Source organism: Vombatus ursinus, unplaced genomic scaffold (assembly GCF_900497805.2).
Source record: "Vombatus ursinus unplaced genomic scaffold, bare-nosed wombat genome assembly UNPS02014874.1, whole genome shotgun sequence".
Lineage (NCBI taxonomy): Eukaryota > Metazoa > Chordata > Mammalia > Diprotodontia > Vombatidae > Vombatus > Vombatus ursinus.
In genome coordinates this window covers 4,918,618-4,926,669 of record NW_020954652.1, presented here as the reverse complement: position 1 = coordinate 4,926,669, position 8,052 = coordinate 4,918,618, and the positions used below count along the sequence as shown (strand labels likewise).

Genomic DNA, 8,052 nt, shown 5'->3' with positions numbered 1-8,052 from the left:
ATTCAGTGGTATAGTGGAATGACGATGTAATTGGAGTTGGGTTCAAATCGCTAAAGCAGCTGGGTGGCGCAGTGGATTGAGTGGTGAGCTTGAAGTAAGGAAGACCTGAGTTCAGATTCAACCTCAGACACTATCTGTGTGTCCTTCCTTGGGCAAGTCACTTGATGGCTGTTTGCCTCTGTTTCTGTATCTGCAAAATGAGGATAATAACAGTACCTACCTACCTCCCAAGGTTGTTGTGAGGATCAAATGAGATAATATTTATAAAAAGCTTAGCATAGTGCCTAGCGCATAGTAAGTACTTTGCAAATATTATTACCATCATTATTAATTATTATTATTATTATTATGTGACCTTGAACAAATCTCTGAAACTCTGACATTCAATTTCCTCATTTGTAAAATGAGAATAATAATACTTATACTACCTAATTCCCAGGACCATTGTTTAAAAAAAAGCTTTGTAAACCTTAAAGTTCTATAGCAATTAATTAACAAATATTTATTATTACTTCCATTAAACCATCCTGGCTCTCACTTAATCCAAGGCCCATAAATCGACCTTTTCCAGGAGTCATCAGTCAACTGTGGCAAAACTGTTACCAAAATCTATTTTCAAAAGTTAGTGACTATATGAATTACTGTCTATGAAATCCCTAATTGATCCATCTCAAGGTAGTCTAGGTTTATCTTGGGTTCAATATAAATTAGGCTGCTAATTATAACTAAGTGATAAACCTAAGTTCTTTAGTTTCAAAGAAAAACAAGCATTTTCTATTTAAAGTGAACTCCTTTTTTATGATGATCACTACTAGTAATTTACTATGTTATTTCCAGGTTCCTATTGGGGTCTTATATCTACTTTTTTAAGATATAAGGAGACCAGATAAATATTTTAGACCTTTGGTGCCTTGAGATGGAGATGGACTATAGCTACTTTGTTTAAATTAGTTGTTCAGGACTTAGTGTCAATAAAACCATAGGTCAGCTATCTTAATCTGTTATCACAGATTTCATGTGCCATACCAACCAAGCATCAGAAATGTACAGCAGGAAACAAAAGGGACCAGATTAAAAAAAAAGTATTGAGAGACCAGTATAAATTATTAAAACTGAAAAGCAATATAAAGACCATGAACTGGCAACAAAGTATCTTTTATATCTACCTCCTTCTCTTCCTTTTCCTCCTTTTCCTCTTCTTTCTTTTTCTTCTTCTCCTTCTTCTTCCCCCTTCTTCTTCTTCCCCTTTCTTCTTCTTCCCCTTTCTTCTTCTCCCTTCTTTTTCTCCCCTTTCTCCTACTCCTCCTACTACCCCCTTTTCTTCTTCCTTCTTATCCCACTCAACTCTGGAACTTAGGTTCTCTCATGATGGTTTGATACAATATGAGGAGGAAACATATGCTGTGAACCTCCATCCAGTGCCTACTCTACCCAAAGATCAGACAGGAACCAAAAATAAAATATCAAAGCATATAATCAGAGTTGAATATCAAAGTGAATGACAGAGGGGAAACATATAGAAGAATCACTCTTAGACCCAAAACAGTAGAATGTAGACTCATGTGCTGGAAAGGAAGAGGGAAAAGTTCCCAGAAAACACAAAGTCCACATTAAGAAAGGATTTTGACTTCAGTAGCATCTTTCTTGCATCATAACTAAGAAAACCTTTCCTGCCTAATTTCTCATAGTTCTGTCTCCAGAACCCATGCAGACCTCATTGCTGCTGTCAGCTCCGCCTACCACATGTCCTTGGACTCCCTTTGCCACTGCCGTCCCCTGCTGCCGTCATCTGATTCTGGGACTCTTCATTGATTTTTTAGAGTGAAACCGGGTAAGGCTGGAAGGGGCTATATGCCTTAAGGCTAGTCAACATTTTGAGCTCTGCTTTTAGTCTGCCTAGGCTATCTGCTGGATGAAAGGACTTCAAGCAGGTAGGAGATATCTTCCTAGCTCTTCTCAATGGGAAGTCATTAGTCCCCATTCTTAGCTGAGTAAGTGAAAGTAAATTCTTTTCCCATCTTAGTTACCTCTTCCCATGTCTTAGGTAGTATCCTCTATTCCCTATTGAGTTCCTACAGAGTCTTTCTGAAGCTGGGGATAAACACATTGATCTTTTCTGTTTTCTTTCAATTCTCATCCTGCTCTCCAATAGTTAGCACATAGCCCTACAAATTGTCTTAAGGTCCTTCCAGAAGGTATTGGAAACACTGGAAACAAGTCTTTCTTGGCATTTCAGCCAGCACAGAAAAGCCCATATTCCTCTTACATATGCATATACCACTCCTACTAGATTATAAGTTCATTGAGGGCAGGAAACATGTTTTACTCATATTTCAATTCGATTCAAGAAATATTTATTAAGCACCTACAGCACACTCTGATAAGGAAGATTTAAAGTTTAAGTAAGTTATTGCAATGTACTATGGGAGCTTAGAGCATAGGCCATAATGTGTGCCTTGCACATAGTAGATAGTTGATATTCATTTGAATGAAAGAATGGCAGGGGCACCTAGGTAGCACAGTGGATAAAGCACCAGCCCTGGAGTCAAGAGAACCTGAGTTCAAAACCAGCCTCAGACACATAATACTTCCTAGCTGTGTGACTCTGGGCAAGTCACTTAACCCCAATCGCCTCACACAAAAAAAAAAAAAAAAGAAAAAGAAAAAAAGGAAGAAAGAATGGCAACATTATAGCTACCAAACAAGTTGTTTCCCTGTTTATACATATGTAACCCAAGTCCCAAAGTCCATTGGTATGGGACTTTTTCATCATTGGTAGAGATAAATACCTTGCACCTGGGAGAACTATATCAAAAATATTGACATTAATAATTTTATGGGCTATATTACCCTCTCCTCATCCCTGCTCTTCCCCAGGAAGACCACTTTGAAACATAATTGCAGAATTATTAGCAGAATCTTAAAAGTATTGCTTAAGTTACGATTTGGGGATTTTGATGGGATCCTTCTAAAAAGACTGCTTCCTTGGAGTTGAGCTTATCATCAACATTGAGTTAAAAAAGGAGAGCCAAGATCAAAGGCACAGCCCACCCCCAGGGTTTCAGGACCTCTCCATAAAATTATTCTGTTCCCAAACATCCAATCAGTCAGAGTAAAACAAAATGTACCATTCTTCCTTTTGCTATCTATAATCAAAACACTTCATCCTTATAACAATGTAGGAGTAATTCCCTAAATTGGTTAGGACAGCCTGTTTGGGCAAGAGAGGCACTGGAGGGTTTGGGGTTTGAGTTGTTTTTTTTTTTTTTAGTTTAATTGCTTGAACGTCTCTTAGTATGTTTTTCTTTTTTTAATTTCCAGAAAGTAGGAGTCTTAGCCGGAAGCGCTACAGGAAGGAAGATATGCTCCTCAGTCATGGACATGAGAAATATCTACCATCACTGTCATAAAAAGACTTTTGGTGGATATATACTTATGCTGATTCACAACTTCCCACACACAAGGATGCTGCCTCTTCTAACAAGCTATGAAATATAGGAAACTAAAAAAGAAAAAAAGTAGGGGGTTAAGATGGTTGTTTAGAAATGTAGGAGAAACTTGGCTCTTCAAATTTGCCAAAATGATGATGTTCTCAATGAAATATATTTAGAGTGAGTCATTTATAAGGTGGGGAAAAAATGAACATTCTCCTTGATCTTACAGAAAAATTGTCAGAGCAATTGGAGACCAGATTGTGTAATTGTAACAACAAATTAAGAAAATGTATGAATGATGAATGAAATCAATTAGTGATGAGTAATGAAGAGCGTACAAATGGCACCATGACAGAGAAGAGTGTTGGACTTGCCATCAAGAGAACTTTGAATCTCAGTTCCAACACTTTTATACAATTGAGCAACAAGCATTAAATACTTAACTATATGTCAGGCACTGTGCTAATCGCTGGGAATACAAAGACAAAAGTGAGAGAGAAAATCAGATTAAGAAGGTTCATCCTTGGAGTTGTCCTGCATCTTGACACCATGTGTAATTGGCAGAATCAGGTATTTGCCCTCCTCTGCCCCTCCCCACAAAGACTCTGACAACTGTTACTCAGAGCCCCTGCCACTAGAGCAGTGCCATGGTGAGATCTTGGTCATGCAGAGAGCCATTTGCAGACTGAAAGAATGATTGGTTGAAATGAATTTCGTTCTTTCCTCCTTCCCTCAGAGGTGGAAAGGATACTACCCCTTTGACAGAACTATCCCTGCAAAATAACTTCGCCCTCCTTGCCAAATCAGTCAGTCAATAAACATCTATTAAGCACTTACTATGTGCCAGACACAGTGCCAAGTGCTGAAGACACAAAGGCAAAAAAAAACAAAAAAACAAAAAAACAGTTCCTGCTCTCCAGAAGCTCATGATCTAATGAGGAGACAACATGCAAACATCTATGTACAAAAAAGATACAGAGAGAGTAAATTGAAGATAACCAACAGAAGGAAAATGTCAGCATTGAGAGAGATCAGAGAGGCTTCTTGTAGAAGGTTGGATTTTAGCTGGGACTTAAAGGAAGCTGAGCAAGTCAAGAAAGCCAGGAGGTAGAGATGAGGAGGGAAGGAGTACCAGGCATCTAGTGTAAGGAAGAGCAAGGACGCCAGTGCCACTGGATAGTAGCACAAGTAGGGGTGAGTAAGGGGTAAGAAGACAGGAGGGGTAGGAGGGGGTCTGGTTATGAAGAGCTTTGAACATCAAACAGAGGATTATAAATTGGATCCTGGAGGTCATAGGGAGTTAGTGTAATTTATCAAGTAGGAGAGGTGACATGGTCAGGAAGAAGGAACCTCAGCAAGAGAACAGAAGTGCTTTGCATTTGTATTTACTCTGGATGTATTTTGTGTTTATCTGTGTGTGTAGGTGTGTGAGTGTGTGTGTTTCCCTCCAATAGAATGTAAGCTCCTAGAGGCCAAGAATCATTTCTTTTTATATTTTTGGGTTGTTTTGTTTTTCTATATTTTGGGGGTTTTTTTGCTTTTTCTTTGTATCCAACACAGAACCTGACATATGGTAAGCACTTAATAAATGCTCATTATATTTAATTGAATCAAATCAAATTGAATTGAATTGTTGTGCACTGGCTCACTGTTGCTGCATCTGGAATGCAGGATGGATAAATGTCTAGTCTTTTTTTTAATCAATGTTTATTGACATCTTTTGTTTTTATATCACCTAAATATGCCCTTGTGTTCTTCCCTCTCTCCCAGCCTAGCAGGGAGCTATCCCTTATTACAAAGTTTTTTTTAAGAAAAAGGGCAAGAAGAGAAAAAAAATTCAGCAATACTGATCTCTCTCTCTGTTTTATATATATATATATATATATATATATATGTATAACATCTGACAATATAGGTAATATTCCACACTCATGGGCCCACCACCTCTACACAGGAGTTTTGGAGAAAGTATCTTCTCATATCTTTTTGTTGGAGACAAAGCTTATTCTTTATGATTTTGCAACATCCTTTTTCAGCTCTTTTGTGGTGGGTTTTTTTTTTACATTGTTGAAGTTATTGTTTCTATTTTTTTTCTTGGGTCTGTTTTGTATCAGTTCATGTAAGTGTTTTCATGCTTCTCTGTATTCTCCATAGTTAACTTTTTTTTGGTAGCTTTTGATTTTATTGAAAACAACAGTTTAGAAAGAACTGTAGTAAACTGACTTGGGGGAATATTGTCAGCCATATTCACATGAGAGATCAACTTATTGGAGCAACAACAATCTTCCAGAGTTCCAACTGCTCTATATGTTCATAAACAAGGAAGTGGTGGAAAGTAGCTTCAATTGGCTCTACAATAAATTTCATTTTGCCATCTCTGAGTTTCTCTAGATCATTTAGGGAAAATCGAAAATGATTGTAAGCTTCACATGTAATGTCTAAATGTCTAAGTGAGAAGTTTAATATCTTCTCTATTGATAAGTAGATTATACGCACATTTTTCAAATTGTGAGTAATTCTGTAGTGTTTTAAATAAAGCATCTGTGAGGTCATCATCATAAAAATCAGTTGCCATTATGATAATATGAGCATATAAGCCAGAAATTTCTTCTTCATACCAACTGAAGGAACTTGAGGATCAGTGCATAAGTCATCTTTCAGCCCATTCAGTTCTTCAATTGCGTCTCCTCCTGTTGCAGTCAGGTTCCTGTTTAGGGCAACATTCTGTTCACACATAGCCAGGAGATCTTCACCCACATCTGTGCAGTAAACAGTCTTAGTAACCATCGCTGTGATGATGCTGGCAATCCCGCTGCCAACCCCAAGCTCAAGCACAGTGCAACTTTTGAACAGGTCACATTGGAACAGGATGTAGTCAGCTAGAAGGAAAGCTCGCCACACCTGTTTGCCAGCATCTTCCAGAGGGGTGGCCATGGTGTGCTCTTTAACTTGAGTATCTTTCCAAGAATCTTTGTTCCACAGAAGTTTGAATTGTGACAGAAAAACAGGTTGGCCAACAGCATTCAGACACACTATGAGGTGCTTTTTGTTTGGATAGATGCACATCAGACAGCACAGTGTCACTTTGAAATGCAATTTCTTCCATAACTTCCTCCTCTTCTGGATCCACTATTGTGCATTGTTGCTATTAATTTGTATAGCATCCGGCTGCCAGGGCGAGGCTGATTCTGAGGGGACCCACCAACCTTCAAAACCACTAATTGGGGAAAGCCTATGCTGCCTTCTCCCCACCACCGTGTTCAGCGCATGCAGCCTCATAGTTATCTTTTCTTAGAGCATAGTAACATTCCACTATTTTCATGTATCACAATTCCCAAATCAATGGATACGTACTTTTTTTCCAGTTGTTTGCTACCACAAAAAAAAAATATTGCTATAAGTATTTTGGTATAGAAAGAGCATTTCTTTTTATCAATGACACCCTTAAGGTATATACCTAATAGTAGCACATCTGGATCAAAGGATATTGAAATTTTTGTCACTTTGTATAATTTCAAATTGCTTTCCAGAATGGTTATACTAATTCCCAGTTCCACCAATAGTACTGCCTTTCTACCATCCCTGTAATATTGACTATTCCTGGCTTTTGTCATCTTTGGCACTTTGGTGGGTGTGAGGTAAAACTTCAGGGTTGTTTTGATTTATATACATCTTAGTATTAACAATTTGGAATACAGTTTCACATGATTGTTAATAATCTGCAATTCTTTTGATAACTAGTTATTCATATCATTCGACTACTTATCTATTGGGAAATTACTTTTGGCTTTATTTCTGTTAATTATTTATATAACTTGAATAACAAACCCTCATCTGAGAAATTTGATACAAATATATGTGTGTGTGTGTGTGTGTGCATGTATATGTAGATACATGTATATGTAGAAGAAAAGTATGGGGAACATAGCAAAATTTAACAATCCCTGACTTAGGAATGGGACCTAACTTTTTAATATCATCTCAAGCCAAAGATAATTAGGACAATCAATCTGCTATAGAATCATCCTACACTGGCGACCAAAGCCAAAAATAAATATTTTTTGTATTATGCTCTTGCCATGAGCCAGCACTCCATGGAGTAGAATATTGTGGCTGGGAGGGACTTTAGAAGTCATCCACTCCAAAGCTCCCTCCATTTACAAGTTAGGAGATTGAAACCTAGGGAGTTGAAATGGTTTGCCCAAGGTTACCCGACTTGTTAGCAGTAAGTCTGTGACTAGAAACCAGGTCTTCCATCCTTCACTGTGTACTTCCTTTCACTATGCCATGCTGCATTCTTCAAAAGTTACTTGCAAAGTGAATTTCTGATTGTTGAGTGCTATATCTCCCTTGACCTCCATTATCAAATTAGAGATGTGCTCCTTTGGAAAATGATTAGCATAAATGATTGTTTCTAGGTTTTCTGAACTGTTGTTCTCCTTCAACCTAGAAGGAAGATTTTCTTTTTGGTTTGATTATATGGATAGATACTAGCAGTGTCAGTGGATGGATGAGTCAGCTTGCAAAAAAGGCTTGAAAAACTAGGAGGGAGGAATGGAGGAATGAAGGGAGGAAGAGAAGGAGAGGAGAGAAGGGGGGAGGGAGAGAGATTGGGAGA

The 8,052-nt window shown here is 37.9% G+C and overlaps 1 pseudogene; it reads right to left on the bottom strand.

Moving 5' to 3' along the window:
• Positions 1-5,693: 5,693 nt before the first annotated feature.
• Positions 5,694-6,500, bottom strand: LOC114028252 (annotated as a pseudogene).
• Positions 6,501-8,052: the final 1,552 nt, after the last annotated feature.